Source organism: Chenopodium quinoa, unplaced genomic scaffold (genome assembly GCF_001683475.1).
Source record: "Chenopodium quinoa cultivar QQ74 unplaced genomic scaffold, ASM168347v1, whole genome shotgun sequence".
Classification (NCBI taxonomy): Eukaryota; Viridiplantae; Streptophyta; class Magnoliopsida; order Caryophyllales; family Amaranthaceae; genus Chenopodium; species Chenopodium quinoa.
Window position 1 is genome coordinate 1,079,152 of NW_018745324.1, and position 22,143 is coordinate 1,101,294.

Below are 22,143 nucleotides of genomic sequence, written 5' to 3' on the forward strand. Positions count from 1 at the left end.
TAAGGTTGGTACACACATAAAACATGAAAAGGGTAGAGAACTTAGAGGGACTTACACTCCTCCTTATCTCCAACCAAACTTCTGCGTCCTCACTAGTTTTGCATCCACTTTTAAGGTGACATCTCGAGATTCCTCGAAGGAACCGAAAGAAATAAACAATGAAAAACATTTAGGCTACCCGACATCTTGACATCGATAGCTCGCTCAATACGCTTGGCTTGATTACCCTCCACTGGTAGTAACTAAACCTCACTAAGGTCAAAAGGTCTTAAAAGGGTTGAAACGTCTAGGCTAGGGTAAAGGGCGTGGAAATAAATTTGGAAATTGGTGGTAAACTTAGAAGTGAAGCAAGGTTGATCATTCCACAATTCAAACTCAATAAACTACCAACTTTCAAATCAAAAATTCTAGCAACTCCTCCCCCAAGCTTATTATTTTTCAACCAAACAACAAATACTTTTGTATTTTGTCAATATATATTTTTTTTCTTTTTTTCTCTTTTTTTCATTTCTTTTTATTCTTTGCTCTCGCCTCTTTCAACTTTGAGCGACTTTTTCTTTCATTTCCTTTATTTTCTTCTCATTTTCTCAAACTATTCAACATAACAAATATAGTCACAAGTATCAAAATTTGAGTTTTTCACTTCTTTTTCATTCTTTTTCTCACTTTCATTAACCAAAAATACAAATCGAGTCCCAAGAGTGCTTCACAAAAACTAATAAAGTGAAAATAAAGCAAAGGTACATTGTTTTGTAATGTGGTTATGCCAAAGAAGGGAAAAAAGGATCAAATTAGGTTACTAAATGAGCAAACGCAAAATTAAAATAAAAGAATAAAAAATAATAAAAACCCAAATCCCCCACAAAACAATCAGACTCCATTCCTTTTCTTCAATCTCTATGGCTACTCTGATTTGTGATCATCATACCACTATCGTCAACCATTATCATTGAATCACCACCATTTGATCATAATCAATGCTCCAAATCAATGGCTATCATCACCAATTGCATCATCATCATCATTATTAAACCGGTTGATCTTCATTAAAATCTCGTGTGATGCTCGTGAAATGGTTCGATCAAACCCCGGGTAGGTTCGACCGAACTACGGGGTTGGTTCAGTCGAACCATGGGTATGTTCGACCACACCTATTCAATTTAGACAACTTCAAAAGTTCCCGACTGTTTTAACACTTTTTTGCACTTCAATCGAACTCCTCAATGGTTTTCCCGAACCCGACCAATTTGTGATTTACTCTAAATTGGGGTTGTTGCTTGGGAGATTTGGGGTTGCAATTGGTGGCTGATTTGTTGCTGTAAATTGGTGATGCGGCTGTTGACGGTGGTCAGGTGCGTGGGAGCTGGTTGTGTGCGTGAGGTGGTTTTGTGTGTTGGGGTGCTGCTGCAGACTGAGCAGGGGAAGGTGCGGTTGTGGTGGCGGTTGAGGCTGGTTAGGTTGGTGGCAGCAGGGGAGTTGGTTATAGGAGGAGGTTGCTGTTGTTGCGGTTTGTGGGTGCTGGTGGTGATGTGCGTGGTTGTGATGAGGAAATTGGGTGGTTGTTACGGGGGTGATTGGTGATTGGAGGTGGTGGTGGCTATCGCAGGTGGTTGCGTGGCTGGTGAGTGGTGTTTTCGGGGGCTAATAGGTTGGTGTGAAATGGTGGTGGCACTGTGGTGATTTTGGTGGAAGGTTGCTGCCAGGTGTGTGGCTGTGACTGTTAATTGGGTTGGAGTTTGAGCTGGTGGTTGGTTGGTTTAGTGAGGGAGCAGGGGAAAGGTTGGTGTTGTGAAGGTTAAGAAAGAGGTGGGGTGAAGGATAGGAGGCAGTAGCTTTTTATGCCCTTATCTCAAACACGAGACTCACTTGACATGAAACCCGGGATCCAAAACACAAAACCGAGGAGAAATGAAGACAAATAAAAATGAAATAAATAAACTAGGAATAAATAAAGTAAAATAGAAAAAGAGAAATAACACTAAACTAATAAAAATATAAAACTATACAAGTAAATAAAATAAAATAACAAAATAAACTTAAAACTAATAAAAACTATGAAAGACAATTTGACAAGGGAATAAACGCGTCGTCAATTGTCTATCCCTGGATCAAATACAATTTATACAACCTACACAAACCTAATACGAGTATAAGGCAAGCATAGGGGTCGAACCACAGGGAACGAATAAACACCACCAAATGTTATCGATAATTAAGCTAGTCCAGAACAAGAAATAAATAAACTAAATTCTAAAGATGCTAAAACAAGAAATAAAACATTAAGGGAAATGGTTTAGGTATAGCATTCACTTGAACATAAACAAAGGCATAGAAATTGAATTAATTATGAACTAAACATGCTCGAATATCGAAATAAAGGATCCAATCTAGCTGCCTTCCGGGGTCAATTGGCTTCTCCTAACATAGCATCTATGTTTTCACATAAGAACCATATACTAGGAGGTACTATTAAATAACAATCGATAATAATGAACCTTAACTAAGTCAAATTTCGTTCCTTGTTATCAAAGATTCACCTTTAATCAACCAACAATGTGCACTTGCAAGAAGATTGAAGAATATCAAACATATAAAGACTTTAATCACAAATTAATCAATACTAAACCCTATAACATGCTCAAGATCCAACTACACCACAACCATCCCCTTAATGGGGAAATTATTCACTAATCATGCTAATAACAAGATTAATTAACAAATAATTAAGAATAAACATGATTAACAAGCAATACCAACAACTAAAATAATAATCAAAAGAAATCAAATAAAATAGAGGAGAGAGAGTAAGAGATTCTCATTGATTGAATGTGAAAATCTACAAACAACATGATCAATTTTCTTCTTCAATATCTAAGCTCAACAATGGTGAAACCCTTACTTTCTCTCTCTAAACTGCCCTAATCCTAACCTAAACCTAGAGAGAGAATCTCTCCTAAAAACTAATTAGAGAATAGAATAAATGGTAATTGTTTTTCCTTCCCTAAAAATGGGTATTTATACAAAGCTAGGAAAAATAGAAAAATAAAAGAAGGAAATAAATAAAGAAAGAAAAGGAATTAAAAAGAAATAAGAAAAGAGAAAGGAAAAAGGAAATAAAAATAAAAAGAAAAGAAAATAATAAAAACCCAAACGCCCCACAAAACAACCAGACTTCATTCCTTTTCTTCGATCTCTATGGCTGCTCTGATTTGTTATCATCATACCACCATCGTCAACCATTATCATTGAATCACCACCATCCGATCATAATCAATGCTCCAAATCAATGGCTATCATCACCAATTGCATCACCATCATCATTATTAGACCGGTTGATCTTCATTAAAATCCCGTGTGTTGCTCGTAAAATGGTTCGATCAAACCTCGGGTAGGTTCGACCGAACTACGGGGTTGGTTCGGTCGAATCATGGGTATGTTCGACCAAACCTATTCAAGTTAGACAACTTCAAAAGTTCCTGACTGTTTTACCACTTTTTTGCACTTCGATCGAACTCCTTAATGGTTTGCCCGAACCCGATCAATTTGTGATTTACTCTAAATTGGGGTTGTTACTTGGGCAATTTGGGGTTGCAATTGGTGGCTGATTTGTTGCTGTAAATTGGTGATGCGGCTGTTGACGGTGGTAGGAGCTGGTTATGTGCGTGAGGTGGTTTTGTGTGTTGGGGTGCTGCTGCAAACTGAGCAGGGGAAGGTGCGGTTGTGGTGGCGGTTGAGGCTGGTTTGGTTGGTGGTAGTAGGGGAGTTGGTTATAGGAGGAGGTTGTTGTTGTTGCGGTTTGTGGGTGCTGGTGGTGATGTGCGTGGTTGTGATGAGGAAGTTGGGTGGTTGTTACGGGGGTGATTGGTGATTGGAGGTGGTGGTGGCTGTTCGCTGGTGGTGGCTGGTGAGTGGTGTTTTCGGGGGCTAATGGGTTGGTGTGAAATGGTGGTGGCACTGTGGTGATTTTGGTGGTAGGTTGCTGCCAGGTGCGTGGCTGTGACCGTTAATTGGGTTGGAGTTTGAGCTGGTGGTTGGTTGAGTGAGGGAGCAGGGGAAAGGTTGGTGTGGTGGAGGATAAGAAAGAGGTGGGTGAAGGATAGGAGGCAACAGCTTTTTATGCCCTTATCTCAAACCCGAGACTCACTTGACATGAAACCCGGGACCCTAAACACAAAATCGAGGAGAAATCAAGACAAATAAAAATGAAATAAATAAATTAGGAATAAATAAAGTAAAATAGAAAAAGAGAAATAACACTAAACTAATAAAAATATAAAACTATACAAGTAAATAAAATAAAATAACAAAATAAACTTAAAACTAATAAAAACTATGAAAGTAACAAAGAAAAGGAACGAAATAAAATAAATCGAAAGCAAATCATAAATGAAAATAAACTAGAAACTAATTAAATAAAGAAATTAAATTAAAACATACTAAAACTAAGAAATAAACTAGAAACTTTATTAAAAAGAAAATAAAAGAATAAAAGGAAAAATAAACACGAAAATAACTCTAAAATTACTCCGTAAGAGTGACATAAATGTCACTCATCATGAAAGCACATTAATTTGTAGTACCTTCAAATTCCATTTCCTTTACCAAGGTCATTATTGAGGGTGAGGATGAAAGGCACTTCCATCAACTCAACATTCCCCATCTTCCAACAAAGCACTTTTGTTAACTTGATGTCTGGTTTGATGTCAACATATGACATTGTTGGTAGAGGTATCTCTCAAAATTTGCAACTTAAATATTTGATAAGGAAAAAAAAACGGTTTTTTCACCACATACCCCTGAGCTTATTGTTTATTCACTATATACCCATGAAAATTTTTAAATTCACCATATACCCTTAAGTTATTACCAAAATTTACAATATACCCCTAATGAAAATAAGATGAATGAAATTTGGTTAATTATACCTCAAAGTCACCTTAGATCTCTCCCCTCATTCCCGAAATCACTCCTCTTCTTTTTCCAGCCCCTAAAACCACTCCAAATCTACATAACCGTATGATTGATTTTGAGGATGAGAAAAGGAAATTTAGGATAGTTTTGTGGGTGTGAAAAAAGAATGTGGGTAGTTTCGAAGGTAGGGGAATGTATTTAGGATGGTTTCGGTTCATTATTAGCTCTAATGATTGACAAAATTAAAAATCATTAGTCATCAAGGGTATATGGTGTATTTTTGTAAAAACTCGGGGGCATTTGATGAATTTACAAAAGTGTAGGGGTATATGGTAATAAACAAAAAATTCGGGGGCATATGGTGAAAAAGCCGAAAAAAAATATTATAATATGCTACAAATTTTTAATTTATCCCCAATTAAATCTAGAGGTAAGAGCTAGGTTTTTTTTTTTTTGGAGGAAAAGGTAAGAGCTAGGTATAATCTAGGAGTATTCGATTTTTTTTTTCTTTACATTTTATCAATTGTATAACAGCATAACACCTCGAAAATTATCCTTGTTACAACAACCTAACTGTAGTAATAATATTCAATCAAACATAATAATCAACAAGACGTTATCCAAAACTTGCACCCAAGAATTAATCAAAATGCTAATAACTATGTATATACATTTATAAATACATCATAACATATAGATTTTTAATGAATACTATATATGCTATATTAATACACAAGTACTAAATGCAGTACAAATTAACCTAAATGCAGGATAAATAAATAATATTTAAAAACTCAAATGACCAAATTGTCCTTTAAATAATCAAACTACACCCCCAATAATCCATTCCCTCCTACAGTACGTCCTATCTTCCTCAAACCAAGACTTGAGGAGTCCATTAAATTAAACCAATAAGCTTCTTCTCCATTGTCCTTCAATATTGTAGATTAAGGTCTAAATTTTATGTTTTATGTAGTAAATCTCTATATTCATTTCTTACTCTTTCTGTTTTGATGTAGACATTGTTTTATTAGTAGATGCTGAAAAAATAAAATTAAAAAAATAAAATAAGAGGGTCTCGGCTTCTCTAACCGGTAAGTTGATTTAACTACCGGCACTCAATTTTGGCAGCTCAAGTCGACTACCAGCCTCAAGAGCCGGTACCTTTGGCCATGTATTGTCTCTTACGTCCGGTAGTTCCTGTCGGCCATCGATTATGTATTTATGTGTACCGGTCGTCGAAGCAACGTACTGAATATTATGTTTTGTCTTTTTAATTTCACGATTATATTGATAAATTGGTATAGTGAGTTGTATCATGAATTGATTCAAATAGGATGAAAGGTAAAGATCTGTAGAGATATACAAATTATTAGATATTGAAATAATTATAGATTTATGAGTTTTTTTTTCAAGTAAGATTTATGAGTTTTTTTTCGTAAGATTTATGAGTGATTATGATTTACTAAATTAGGGGTAACTTAGGAAGTCTAAAGTTTAATTAAATTTAATTTATCCTGCATTTAGGTAAAATTAATCTGCATTTAGTACCACCCTATTAATATAGTACCATATCAGATTTAGTATACATTACAATTTACAAGTTATGACAATAGATACTCAAGAACAAGGACAATTATAATGCCAATGATGCCTTCATCCCAAGCCTACTCAAGAACAAGACATATAGGATGTGCAGAAGAAACACAAAGAAGCAACAATTTAGCAAGTGCTGCCAGAAAAAGAGAGTGTAAGCTCAATGGCTACATCATACAAAATTAAGAATTGGATTTTTTTTCCTCTATTTGTTTGATACTTCATGGATCTAGAAATCTTACCAGAGTACCAAATATATAGCATAGATTGTACTTATTGATTGGGAAATTGAGATTTGAAGAAGACAGAAGCCCTCTCCTTGCTAAATATAAATTAATAATAATACACGACCATCAAGGTTACACTGCTTCAATTTCGCCAACCTATTCGCCTGAACAATCACAAACTCCCTTTTCAGACCAAAATCAAACAATATTCATGCAATCAAAAAATTTCCCAAAACAAAATCAAATTAAAGAGATAAGAGAATTAATTACCCGTTTTTTCTTGCCGAAATCCTTGAAAGCATTAGAATAGAAGCATTGATGGTTTAATCAGACACCATGATTGAAGATAAACCTGGACATCGAAAAATACTATGAGTAAAATATTCCATCAATTCCACAAAACACAAACAAACATCAACAACAATAGAAAAAATTTTAGAATTTTTTTTTAAAAAAAAATGTCTAACATCCAATATACCTGAGTTTATTCACTTAACTTAGCAACCGCAGCGCTGAAACCGGAAACGCTGAGAAGAATTGAAGCCCATAACCATCGTCTAAGGGATGATCGGTGGTTTTAAGCTCACCTTTCACATCCCAAGACTCAATGGTAACCTTCGACACCTTTCACACCCACAAAGATTCAACGCAAAGAATTCAAAAACAACAGGAACATATATGCAAAAACCCACGACAATCAAACATTAAAACCCCAAAAATTTGAAACTAAATCGAGAGAGAAAAACGAGATCGAACTTGATAAATGTGACGATCGAAAAATCATCTTTCACATCCCAAGACTCAACGATAACCTTAACAACTGCGGCGCCGAAACCAGAGCAATGGAAACGATGAGAAGAATCGAAGGCCCATCGCCGATCTAGGCGTGGAAGGAAAACATCTTTTCTCTCTCTAAGTTTCTCTATCCTTATTTCTCTGACTCTTTTTCCTTCTCAGATGAATAGAGAAATAGGAAAGTCGGTGAGAAGCAGGGGCCACTCTCAATTACAGCTATCACACATATTACAATAGGCAAATAAAGGGCATTTTCGGAATTCCATAAAAAACAAGGGTGTCTATGTAACGTGTTATTTTTCATAAGCTACAGTGATTTGGTTTGAATTTTTATAAAGGTTAAGGATGAAAAGTAATCCTGTGCACCGTGCCGGGCCGGGCCTGGCGGGCCACGGGCTGATTCGTGTCGTGCCGGTCGTGCCGGCGGGCCCAGGATTTCGTGTCGTGCCGTGCCGGTCATTTTCACAGGCCAGCCCACGGCACGGCACGGCCCTCGTGCCTGGCGGGCTCGTGCCGTGCCGGCCTGCGGGCTGGTGCAGTTTTCAATTTTTTTTTTTTTTTTTTTATGACAACATTATAAATTAATAAGTTTATAATGTATATAAGTTATAAAATTATAATTATAAGTTTTATAAGGTAACTTATAAGTTTATAACTTATAAGTTATAAGTTATTAAGTTATGAATTTTATAATTATAAGTTGAATATTTATGTTTTATAATTTTATATTCAATATTTATATTTATATATTTACTTTATACTATTACTTTAAAATTTAATGTTTATGATTTATTAGTAATTGGTATAATTTTATTTTTTTTTAATATGAATTTACAAATTATAACAAAACGGGGAAAAAAGGCAAATTGGACTTTGGATGTGAATAATGCGTACTTTATATTATTATTACTTGAGTTGAGAAAATTGTACAATGATAACAATGATAAAAATCATACAATGATGGTATTAAACAAAAATTGAAAAATGATAAAATTGATATTTTTAAAATCGTACAATATACAATAATTGTCTATTCTTCTTCTCCTTCTTCTTGCTCGTCTTCGTCTTCGCCTTCGCCTTCAAGGTCATCGGCTAGTTGCATAGATTGGGAACTAGCCGAACCCGAACCCGAACCGGAAGCGGAGGTTCCTTCTTCGTTGTCGTTGTGGTCGTAAGAACTAGGGCTGGCAAAAGCTGACCCGACCCGACAACCCGACCCGAACCCAACCCGAAATAAATGGGTTTTGATAGAGATTTTCAACCCGTTTATGTAATTGGGTCAACCCGAACCCGACATGAAGTTAAATGGGTCGGGTTCAGGTTGAAAATCCCAACCCGAAACCAACCCGCATAAACCCGTTTATTTAATTGGGTCGGTTTCAGGTCGGGTCAACCCGAACCCAACCCGCTTAACTTAAAACCCTAATTTTAAAATATGGGCCAAGCCCAAATTATCTAACCCTAATTCCCTAAAGACCTAAAGTCCTAAACGGCTAAAACAATCCCCTTTCTCTCGCCGCTTTCTTTAACTCCAACTCTCTCTCTTCTCAGTTTCTCTCTCTTCTCTCCTCTCTTTTCTCTCTCTAACTCTTGAAGACTGAAATAAAAATGCTTGAACCTTGAAGATTGAAGCTTCATCTCAAACATTCTGAAGGTAATAATCCTATTATTCGATTTTTTATGAGTTTGTTTGCTCATGAGTCATTTGTTTATGCAATTTCCTTGATTTGGTTATGCAATTTTCAGATTTCTTTGATTTTTTAATGCGATTTTTTGCTATTATGGTTTATGTATGCTTTGTTTATGTGATTTAATCATTTAATGTTGTTCGTTTGTTATTTTCTTACTCTGCAATTTCTTTCGAACATTTGATTTGTTATTTACTTATTTTGCGATTATTTGCGATTTGTTTGTGCGATTTTTTGCCCTGATTTGATTTTCTTACTCTGCAATTTCATGAGTTTGATTCTTTATGTCATGACTCATGAGTTTATACTTCTGTTTTTCATGTTTTATCTTTTATGCCATGAGTGTAATTCTTTTTTAATTTATTCACAGATGGCTAATAGCCCTAATCCTGATGAACCCATTGATCTTTCGGATTCTGATTCAGATGATGAAGTCTCTGATTCTCATCAAACGAAATCAAAGAAGAAAACCTCTAATGTCACCTCGCTGAATAAGCCTGGAATTCATTTCAAGCGCCAACGAAAGCTCACTTCAGATGTGTGGGCAAATTTTGAATTCCTTGATAAACCTGACGAACAAGGTAACATCATTTGCAAGTGTAAAAAATGTGGGCAGAAATATAATGCTGAAAGTAGGCAAGGAACTGGTAATTTAAAACGCCACATTAAGAAATGTAAAAAAAGGACCTTTAAAGATGTGGGTCAGATGATTATTGATTCAAGCAGTTCTGGTTCTATGATGAATAGGGTTCCTACAATTGATTATGATATTGTTCGTGAGATGTTGTCTATTGATGTGGTGAAACATGATTTGCCTTTTCAGTTTGCTGAATATAGTGTTGTTAGGAAGTTGATTAATTACATAAATCCTGATGTTAAACTTGTGTCTCGAAATACTTTGAAGGCTGATGTTCTGAAAATGTTTAAGAGGGAAAAAGATAAACTTAAGGAGGAGTTGAGTGAAGTTAAGGGTAGGATTTCTCTTACATCTGATTGTTGGACTTCAATTACTACTGATAGTTACATGTCTTTGACTGCCCATTTTGTTGATAATCAATGGAATTTGCAAAAAAAATTCTGAACTTTCGTTTTTTGCCTCCACCTCACACCGGTGTCCATATGTCTGACCATGTCTATGATTTGCTTAAAGAGTGGGGTATCCAAAAGAAAATCATGTGTATTACTCTTGATAATGCTTCCTCTAATGATGTGTTTGCTGATGTAATTAAAAATGAACTTGATTTGGTATGTGGGGGGGATTATTTCCATGTGAGGTGTTGTGCACATATCCTAAATTTAATTGTGCAAGATGGGTTAAAAGAAATTAATGAGGCTGTTGTTCAGGTGAGAGAAACTGTGAAGTATTGTAAAGGGTCTCAGGCTAGAAAGCAACGTTTTTTGACTTGTGTGGCACATGTTGAACTAGACTCAAGTAGAGGATTGAGACAAGATGTCCCTACTAGATGGAATTCAACTTATTTGATGTTAGAGAATGTTTTGTACTACAAAAAAGCTTTTCTTCATTTTCAAAAGGTTGATGCCAATTACATTCATTGTCCAACAAATGAGGAGTGGGGGAGAATAGAGAAGTTATTCAGATTTTTGAAGGTCTTTTTTGATGTGACAAATGTTTTTTCGGGTACTAATTATCCTACCGCTAATGTATACTTCCCAAATGTGTTGAAAATCCGTTTACTCTTGAAAGAGGAGCTTGAAAATTCTGATAACTTTATGCATAAGATGGCAGCAAGAATGAATGAGAAATTTGCTAAATATTGGACTAACTTTAGCATAATCATGGTTGTGGTTGTTGTTTTAGACCCTCGATTTAAGTATGAGTTTGTGGAGTGGGCTTTTAAGAAGGTGTATGGGGAAATAGAGGGTACTAATGAGTTGGTGAAGTTTAAGGAAAGGTTGGATTATTTATATGGTGCTTATGTGACTGAGGCTTCCACAACAACACCACGAACAAGGCGTCGTTCTTCTAGACAACCTAATGAAGAGCAAGTTGATGTTGCTTCTGATTCTTTTATGATGGTAACTTTGAACACTTGCTTTTTGTTTGATAATCAGCTTTAAATTCTGTTTTTTGTATGCTTTATTGTAATTTTTGTTTAAACATCTTTTAGGACTTTGATAACTTCTCTTCTAGCAAATCATATGTTCCTGCTAAATCTGACTTGCAAATCTACTTGGAAGAGCCATTGATTCCTCGTGCAACCAACATTAATATTCTATATCATTGGAAAACAAATGTTGTGAGGTATCCAATTCTTTCAAAGATGGCAAGGGACATCCTTGCAATCCCTATTTCAACAGTAGCTTCAGAAAATCTGCCTTGGTGGTCGAGTTTTGGACTGCTATAGAAGCTCTTTGAAACCAAACACAGCAGAAGCTATCATTTGCCTCAAAGATTGGACTTTTGGTGAAGGTATGAAAATAGTTTATGTATTTAAAATTACAATTTTTTTTTGTTTCTTTTGTGTACTATTTTATTTATGCTTAAGGCTGAAATTAACTTTTGTATGTATTCTTTTGGTTGTAGCTAATATGGATCCGCAATTGCAAGATTTATGTGGAAAAATCATGGCCATGAAAGTCAACGATGATGTGGGGGATACTCCCAGTCCCAGCCCTCCCAAAGTGCACCAGAAAGTCCTGCTGTCATGGAGAGTCAAACCTGATTATGTTGTTAATTTCTTCTAAAATTAGTTGATGAAACTGTTACTGTTATTTTGGACATGTATTTGGTTTTCTAGTTGAACTTTTATTTGCCTACTTGGAAGTATTTTGGACATGTAACTTTTGGAAATATTTTGGACTTGTTGGCTGGCTACTTTTCAAGTTTTAGTTGTTGATGTGAGTGTATGAAACTATGAAGTATGGACAATGCACTAATGCTGCAGGATTTTCTTGAATTATGTTGTTAAGTTATGTTTGCTTGAATTATGTGTTGAATTTGAAGTCTTGAATACTTGAATCTTACAGGTTAAAGAAATTAGTCAAATTACAGGTTAAAAAAATTACAGTATAAAGAAATTAGTAAATTACAGGTTTTTATTTTATTTTTTTTAATTAAAAAAAATCAGGTTTAGGCGGGTCGGGTTCAGGTCGACCCGTTTATAATCAGGTCGGGTTCAGGTTGGTTTTTTTGACCTGTTTAAGTAAACCGGTCGGGTTCAGGTTGGGGGGTCCTGACCCGTTTATGTAAACAGGTCGACCTGAACCCGACCCGACCCGACCTGTTTGCCAGCCCTAGTAAGAACGGTCTTGTGAGCGATTTTCCGCATCCAACCAATCTTTGAAACACACGCACATTTCTAGTGTTTCGGGTTTTAGACTTGTTCTTCTATCGTCTAAAACCCTTCCGGATGCGCTGAAAGCTCGTTCGGAGGCGACGGAGGAAACTTGGATAGCAAGAATGTCTCGTGCCATTGCCGCCAAAGTTGGATGCTTCGAGCTTTGTTGTTTTCACCATGCAAGGAGGTCGAGGCTGTTTATCTCATCGTCGTCCATGCCTTTGGTGAAGTCGTAACTCAGGTACATCTGCAACTCCGAGACGTCGCTTTGCGTTCTCCTGATTGATGAATCACCTGAAAACCTTGAAATCAAGTTAGTAGCTTGTGAAAATAAATGTTTGGCCTTCTTACTTACGTTTTTGGATGGTTGGGAAGGCCCTGAGCGAGGAACGGTGCCATATTTGGCTTCATAGACTCTATATAAAGCAAAAAACTGATCCTTCACGTTAGTCTTATAGTTTTCTACATCATCGTCAAGAAACATGCATTGAAAGTAAATGTCAACTAACATAAATGTGTTTTCATACTTTTGCCTAGGATCTAATATGGAAGCAAAAATATAAATCAAAGGAATCTCACTATAATATTTACGCCACTTTTTTTCCATTGCTGGAAGATACTGATCATAATCACTTTGATGGCGATGATCAGCGAAAAGTTGGGCGAGTAAGCATGCATTAGAAAGAAAGTTTTGAGCACAAGGATTGTAAACAGTAGAAAAACAATACGTCATGTTATATAATAACTGTAAAAATTGCATATATCTTTCACAGTTTTTCCAAACATCATCATACATGTAAAATAATGTTAACGGGCCCTTGTACTCAATTGCCTTTGTTAACATGTCATAGGTGGAATTCCACCTAGTTGGGCAATCGGTTCTAATTTTTATTACCCTTATCTTTTGTTGTTTTAGAAAACTCTTCCATTCTTGGTATCTCATGTTAGAGCTATTAATAGACATAATAGCATCTCTGATTTTGTTGTAGTATGGGCCAATTGCCCGAACTCCATCCTGTACACATAAGTTAAGTACATGGCAAACACATCTAGTATGAAGAGCTTCACCGTCTAATAGTACATCGGTTAAGTTTTGTTTGATAAGATTAGCTGTGTATGTCATAGAGGTTGCATTATCAAAAGTCATAGACATCATTTTATCTCGAAGGTTGTATTCGTCTATTGCTTGCATTAAATGGTGAGCAATGTTAATGCCGGTGTGTGGGTATTCCAGCATTTTGAAATGTATTATTCTTTTTTGTAACATCCATTGATCATCTACCCAATGGAAAGTCACACATAAATAGTGATATTTATAACCACTATCCCAAGAATCGGCTGTTAAAGATACTCTACAGTTAAGGTTACTCAATTCGGCTTGTAACCGGACTTTGTACTCTAGGAAATTTTTCATTGCGGCGGAACGAACAGTTTTCCTAGAGATTCTTTTATGTTGGGGTTGTAGTGCTTTGTTAATGTAGGTGTTGAATGCGTCACTTTCCGAGAAAAGAAAAGGTTGTTCGGCGTGTACTATCATTTTTCCTAGTTCATCCCTATCCCTCTCATAGTTGTATGTAAAGCCGTATGGATGGAATTGGGAAATTTTGGGCTGGGTTGGATCACTAGCTGGTTTTGCACAAGCTTTCATGTGTCTAGATAAGTGTCCCGTCCCGTTTTTGGTAACTGTCGTGAATACACTATTACATGTTTTACATTTTGCCCATTGTTCACCATCTTTACTTAGGACAAAATAACGCCATACCTCACTCCTTCGGTTTTTCAAAAGTAGCATCTCAGTTTCGGTTAACCATTCATGATGTGTGTGATGGTTAGTAGTGAGACTAGTGGGAGTGGCAGTAGAAGGGGTAGAACCGGAGGGAATTCGGGTACTTTCTTGGCTACCTTGGCTAGAACAATAGTTTTGTTGATCACCGATATAATTAGGTGGAAATTGGTATGGTGGTAGTGGAAATTGGTTTAGTGGTGGTGCTGGAAATCCCGACGTATTATATGGCTCATAGCCCGGGGGGAAGTAAATGGGGTCATTGGTTTGACTCGTAATTTGGGGGCTCGTTGTATTTGGTGGTTCCCTAGAACTACTACTACGGATAAGTCGGCCTTTCCCCCTAGACCTTGATGATGGGTTGTTCGATGCCATAATTAACAATTAATTTTTTAATAAAAAGTGGTTAACTATAATAATAATAATTAATAACAACAATTTTAACAATAAAAATATCAATAATATTAATTAATAACAACAACTATAACAATAACAATAACAACAAAAATAAATAATAACAACAATTGTAACAATAATAATAATTAATAACAACAATTATAACAACAACAATAACAATTAACAACAATAATTATTAAACAAGATTATTCTAATAATAACAATAAAACAATAATAAATTTAAGATTAGTTTAGATCTTACAACCGTGCTTCAACGCTCCACTAATTACGATTACGAACTTTTTAATTTTTTCCGATATTAGGAAAATAATTAGAGAATTTAAGAGAATAATTAGAGAATTTAAGAAAATAAGGATTATTAGAGATTTAGAGAATATAAGAGATAAGAAGAAGAGATTGTGATTTTGTGATTTGGGAATGAAATGGAGGTGAGTATTTATAGAATTTTTGGGGAGCAAATTGGCAAAAAACTAGCCGTTTTTTAGCCGTTTTTTTGGCTTATTAGAGCTAGAATAAACGGTAACATTACCGTTGGCCCGCGGGCCGTGCCCGCGGGCCGTGCCTGCGGGCCGTGCCTACGGGCCAGCACGGCGGGCCATGCCCGTGCTCGTGCCGGGCCGTGCCTGGGAATTCTCAACCCTGTCCGTGGCACGGCCCGTGGCACGGGAGTTGAACTTCGTGCCGTGCCGTGCTTGAATTCGGGACGTGCCGGGCGGCACGCGGGCCAACCCGGCCCGTGCCCAGGTTTAATGAAAAGCTTTTGGTTGTATAACAAGGGTATATTATGGTGTTGAGCTATGATTTTCTAGTGAAAGGCAAGGCTGGGGTTTTTAGAGATAGTTTACCTGAGAAAAGATTGAAAGAGATGATGAGTGTTCTTTGGGAGTGAAAGTACGGTATTGATATTTGAGGTTAAGGGGGCTTTATATAATTTGAGTTGTTTAGCTTTGACTCTAGAAATTTCACAAGATAAGGGTCAACTTATCTTGAGTTTGTTACATTATCTCAGTAAACAAACTTTCAAAATTCCTTTTTATCAGTTTTCCAATTCAAACCAATCTCTGTATGTTATCCAAAATCAGTTTTTTTTTTTTTTAAAATCCGAAAATAAGATAGTAATATATATTTTTAATATAAATTATAAACTTACAAGTTTATACTAAAAAAATCGTTGACTAAATATCCTCAAAAATTTGGGGTATTACATTGTTTCTTCCTTAGTATCCAAATTTATTTCCTTGTTCAAATCTTTTTATTCTCTAATATCAAAATTTTGTAATTAGTTTTCTTATCCCCCATTACCTTTTTTAAAAAAAAAATATATAAAAAAGAGCTTTGAAAAACGAGAACTTATTTTCCTTTGATTGGTTTGCAATGATAATATTCGATTGTATGTGGTAGATACTTGCTTTCTTTTTGTACTAAAATTACGAGCATGGTTTAGATGCCCTTGGTTGAACATAGAATTGGCTAATTTAGGATAGTTAGAATAACCTTACCAAATGTACGAGACTGAAAGTCTAGGTTTATGGTAAGAAAGTGTCGCCTGTCTCAAAGGAATTTGAACCCGGCCCGAAAGGTAGTAGTATTTGATCGCACATTTGTCCCAAAAAGTGAGGTTTTATATTTTCAAGCCATCAACATTTTGAATGAGTGGAAAAGATCCTCCTTGAATTAGTACCTAGATCAAGAACTTGAGTTTCAACTCCTAAGGTCAAGGCTAAAACTACTATTGTTACTAATGAAGGTTGTTTCATAAGGTGTATATGCATAGTGCAAGTTAAGGCATTCGATTTAGTTTTATCAAACGTATTCTCCTTGTTCATTGTAAATAATACTACCTCCGTTTCTTTTTAGTTGACACATTTTGACTTTAGCATTATTCATCCACCTCCCTTTGACCGTATTTTGTGCTTTATACGTAATGAAAAATATAGTCATGTGGGATCTAGTTAGATTCGTAACGTTGTATACTTTCAAAATATCAACTTTTCAAAAATTTTGCTTATCGATAATTAAAGATATTAATGATTGAATAAGTGCATTGGTAACGTGACTAAAGAAACGTATCAACTAAAAAGAAATGGAGGAAGTAGTTGGTTTTGTATATGAAGCTTTCTACCAAAAAAATGATGGAAAGAAAAAAAAGTAAAAGAAAAGATATGACAAATAGCCATCACCCTAGCAAGTAAACAAGATTGGCGGTGTATTTTTGCTTAAAAGTATGGTTATAGTTTGTATTTAGAGATTGAAGTTAGAACCCTACTTAGGGTTGTTCTTGATGAGTTACATTTTAGCTGGGAATCAAATACAAGCTCTTCTAGTTCTCTTTAATGTCTTAACTTTGCGACGAGATCCTCATATTTTTTTGTATTGTTAGAAAGAGTTGTTGAAGCCATCGTCGGTGGAGGGAGTTGTTTCACAAGCTTATGAAGAGGGTACTTTTTCATTGAGATGTCGAGTGAACCCGCTATATATATGTTTTTCCGGCTTCTTCAAGGAGTCATGAACACTACCATTAGGGGGGATTTGAACTTTGTGATAGGGACACAGTAAGATTTGTTGCATAGGCCTAAGTTGAGTATTTTCGGGAAGGTTATCTAGGCCTTTTCTAGTCATGACCGTGGTTAATCTTATACATATACCTCATGCATGAGTTTTATTGCTTAAAGATTCTTTTATCTATGCATGTGCTTTTCTTTGAGCAAATTAATCTTTTAGGTTGTTTATGGGCGATTGTGAATTGCTTGAGGATAAGCAATTGGCTAGCTTGGGGGGATTTGATAAGTGGTTTATTTAACAACTTATTATGGTGATTTTAACCCGGTTTTGCATTCATTTCCCCTTTTTCTAACCTATTTTGTGTATATATCTTGCATTTTGGCTTTGCCCCTCTTTGTATGTGTTTGTCCATGATTTGTAGAAGTTATGACTCACTTTGACAAGAAATAAAAGCTCTTAGAGGAGCTTAGATAAAAGCAGCAATGAAGGGAGAGCCCGCTTTTAGAGGAGCGGGCTCTCCATCAAGTTCACAACATTCTCCCCAAAATACGAACCTATGAGGAGCGGGTGCTCCTCTTCTTGAGCTTGCATCTGCCATCTTCTGAAGAATAAGGGAGCGGGTGATCCTCACTAACATCATCGATTTTGCCTCTATTTAAAGCCAAGAGGAGGGGCGTGCAGAGCTTAGGAGCGGGCGCTTCGAGCTTAGGAGCGGTCGTTCTTGTTTTCTTTTGACGAATCAACCTATGTAATTCTGGGAGTATACATACTATACCCCTTTAGTTCATATTTGGATAAACATTGGTAGCTTAGTTCTTAGCAACTTTCTCTTAGTTTAGAACAATAATCTTTGGTATTTTAGCTTAAAAATCCTCAAATTAATCATTGTAGTAGCTAGTTTCAAAGATTATTCTCAAGATTCAACATTTGTACTCAACATTTAAAGCTTTAATTAGTAACTCCTACTTTTCTCTACTTAATTTATGATTTTATTTTGTTATTGCATGTCATTTAAATCTCTTTAGTTCTTGATAATTTTTTATTGGATGTTAGTTTTCTCATTAGTTAATCACTTTCCCCAATTGTTGAACTAGTAAGAACCCTAATCTTGGTTTGCATGTCATTTGAAATGAGTTGTGAGTAGTCTTCTTTGCTAGGGGTTGGGTGAAGCTCAACCTAATGGTTAATTAATTAAACTTGAGAGAAGTTTTGATGTATGATTTGTGATTAAATTGATTGTATGAGATTTCTCGTTAGTTCTTCATGATAGGATTAGCTACCCTTGAATAAGGAGCTTGATGGCATGTTATGCTTAGTTTGACTTGGAAATGTAGATTAAGCATGTCATTACTTATTGAAATTTGATTATGTATCTCCTATTGCTAAACTAATGAGGGATCTAAGTTTAGTGTGTAGTGTGAGTTGTTTTCCTATTTGCATGAGGTTGATCATACATATAGTCCTTACTATCTCTTGTATCTTTTACTCCCAATTTGCCTAATTGTCATGATTGAGTAGATCCCATTCCCTATTGTTTTTAATTACTTGATTTAGAACAATAGATTGTTTTTCTACTTGACAAACCCCCAATCATTAAAATACTTTGAATTACCTTGAGTGTTAAGATCCTTAGCAATTATATCAAGTTCCTTGTGGACCGAACTCTTAATCATCATTGTGCTTGTTTGTGAGGTGCTAATTTATAAATGTGTTTGATTGAGTGTGGAATATGCGATCGTTCTAACGCCCATCAAAAGAATGCGAGGAAATTAGGTTGTTGACTAACCTCTCACGGCCAAACAAAATTATATTATAATCCTAAAATAACCCTTAAACAAGTGTAGTGATAAGTTTAGAGTCGAACTACAAGGAACGGTAATGATAGATTGTTCTCGATCTAATGTTTATGCTACGCCGAAGTCAGTTTATGGATAGAGGAGACTACAACTACACTAACTCACATATAAAGAACAAGATTTTATAAAGTCTACTAGGGGCAAATATCCACTTTGAATAATTATCAAGTTAATGAGAATCCATTTGATAATCAATCATGGAAAGAAATAATTAAAATGAGCATTAATTACTCTTAAGAGCAATCTCTCAAATTCCTAGCCTAGATCCCTCATTGGCTAGGTACATAGAAGAAATTTACCTAATATTCAATATATCAATTCTAATTCACAATCCCTTGTCAAACTAGAACTAATATACGATTAAGTTTGCTATCATGGGAAATCAATCCAATCTAAAACAAACAACATACCAATATACCATCATCAATTCAATCAATTTAATCACATAATTATCATCAAATTTTTCTCAAATAACACATTAACCATTACAATACTTCACTCATCACCTAGTAGAAGGAAATCTACTCAAACATGATTAACAAAACAATTAAAGAAATCATAAAGAGAAAAGAGAGTAAGAATGCTCATTGATATAAGACGGAGATCTTCAAATAATCAAATTCCTCTTTTGGTTATCCAAAATCCATGTAAACCATTGTGTTTCTCAATTTTTCTCTCCAAAATTTGAGATTTTCTCTTTCTAATAACCTAAAACTAACCTTAAAACAACTGAAAAATTGAATTACTCTCTCTAAAATGAGCAAAATAATCTATTTATACTCTTTACTAAATTGCCTAGGAAGCTTCGCAAAAAGTCGAGCAACACGTATAGGAGCGGGTGCTCCAAAGGTTGTGCATGGGCGCCTTTAGCTGCAGCAAAAAGAGGCAGAATCGTTCCAGAAAGTTTGGAGCGGGTGCTCCTCTTAGACTGCGTGCTCGCTCCTACGCTCTAGACAAAACTGCTCAACTTCAAACGAACATAACTCCCTCGTTTTACATTGGAATTAAGCATATGACCTATCGTTGGAAAGCTCTCGAGATAAGCTTTCATCTCCAATTGGAATCACTCTAAAATGTTTTGTATTTCAAAAGACATAGGTGTTTGAAGTTTGATCTTTGCATATCAATAAGTGCACATTTCTTCATTACTTGTTCTTTTATGTTTTATATTTCTTCAATCTTAAAAAATGAACTTATTCAAGTGTTCTTAAACCTAAGAATAAATCAATAGAGTTTAATTTAATGCAATAAGCAACCAAATGTGCAAGAAAAGCCGAAATTGAGCAATAACGACATTTCACACGCAAACATGACAAATGTAATAAAACGTCACTAAAACCAAGTAAAAAAGATATCAAAACTATGATAGACTTACTAGAAAGTCCCAAAAAAAAATAGTTACACCTCTTCTTTCCTCTGAAGACCTTTCTCTTTAGTTGTCGGGCCTTCTTTGCTTAGGGGACGACTTGATTCGGTGAACGGTCCCAAAACCTCAACCTCATCTAGGTGGAGTGCAGATTCCCCTCCTACATTACAGTACCTGACTCCTTATACTAGAGGGGCGCTAGCAGAATATTTTATGTATCGTGAGTGACACCCTTTAATCATTTATGATGATTAGCACCCGCTTTCTCTTCTTGTAGGGGTCGGCCATCCGTCGTGTTGGATGACTGCTTGGCAAGTCTTAATAGCGCATGCGCGGATTGAAACCTCACTCTTCGGGATTGGCAAACTGAAACATCTTGCGGAGAAGCTGAGAGCGATAGACTGTCTAACTCAGAGAACAAAACTACAGTCCGATTAATCGGTAAAAAACCAAAAATATTAATGATACGAATTACAAATAGAAAGTCTCAGCCCGCCGGAGAAAGCCATGTGTCCGTAGGTAAGCTCTATTCGGTCCGTAGCATTGATTCCCCAAAACGAATAGGTTAGCTCTATCTCTTTCTTTCTGAACCTGTGCTCGAGAAGGTCCCCCAATACCTCGAAAGCATCGATTTACTAGGTATTTTCTTTTATAGTTCATATTCTGGATTAGGCTCATCGCTGTTGTTTAGGGTAAAAATTACCCTAGACAAGTGTCCCTATAGGAGAAGGCCATGTGTCAAGACCAGGCTGACCCAAGTGGTCCCATAACCATCCGACACATGGCTCCTTCAGAAGAATTCTAAAATGGCGGCCTTCAAGGGCCTAAATCCCTAGAAGCGCCGTAAAACGGCGCAGCCCGCTAAAATCTAGGTCAAGTGACCTAGATAGGGACACTCCTACCAATGACCCTATAAATAGGGAGATATTTCCCTATTTTGGGGACACGTTCAATCATTTATTACACCTACATTCTCTCTTACAGAGAAACACCTGAGCTTGGAATCCAAGCAGATCCCCACCTAAATTTCCGTACTTTATTCTCTTTCAAGTTACTAACTTGATCTTCGGAGGCGGAGCTCCAAACACCCGGAGTCTCCGTTATTTTGCAGGTACAAATCAGCCGGACCAATCTTTGTGACGTAACTCTCCTGAGGGACAAAAACACCCAAAACATTTGGCGCCGTCTGTGGGGAGAGTACCTCAAGGATGTTTCAAGAGTCTGTACCACCTCCTAAGCGTCCGGTCGACAACCCGCAAGTTTTCACTGACCAAGAGGATGAAGATCCTCAGGTTGAAACTTATATAGCCGATGATGGCTCCCTGATAAACAAGGGCATCCGTCCCAGAGACACTCTGGAGCGGGGTGCCAGCCAGGCGGGTACAAATCGACCCCCTGGGCAGCCGGAAAGGGAAACCCATACGGCCAGTGGATCAGCTCCCGTCACTCGAGACGAATTCATGAAATTCATGACAAGTTTCAAGGGTGAAATTAAGGATCTGATCACCAAGAGCCAGGCTCGCCCAAGCAGGGGTCAGTCGGCAAAAAAGACTCCTCTTGAGAAGGGGAAGTCAGTCAGAGATCGGCAGCCAACTCCTCATCTAAAGGAGAAGGCAATCGGGACCGTTGATTGGTCCAAAATTCTTCTGCCCAAGAGGAATGCCAACAATCCCCGCCGGACTCAACAGCCGGTGGGCAGCAAA

General features: G+C 36.4%; 2 long non-coding RNA genes across 2 annotated transcripts; one reads left to right on the forward strand and one right to left on the reverse strand.

The window, feature by feature from the left end:
- Positions 1-2,880: 2,880 nt before the first annotated feature.
- LOC110712644 lies at positions 2,881-7,720 on the reverse strand. Its single transcript, XR_002509633.1, has 4 exons — positions 7,213-7,720; positions 7,005-7,086; positions 6,750-6,898; positions 2,881-4,164 (listed from the first exon to the last, which is right to left on the reverse strand). It is a non-coding gene; the product is annotated as an uncharacterized LOC110712644 (long non-coding RNA).
- Positions 7,721-11,216: 3,496 nt separating this feature from the next.
- On the forward strand, positions 11,217-12,019 carry LOC110712684. Its single transcript, XR_002509666.1, has 3 exons — positions 11,217-11,254; positions 11,347-11,648; positions 11,763-12,019. It is a non-coding gene; the product is annotated as an uncharacterized LOC110712684 (long non-coding RNA).
- Positions 12,020-22,143: the final 10,124 nt, after the last annotated feature.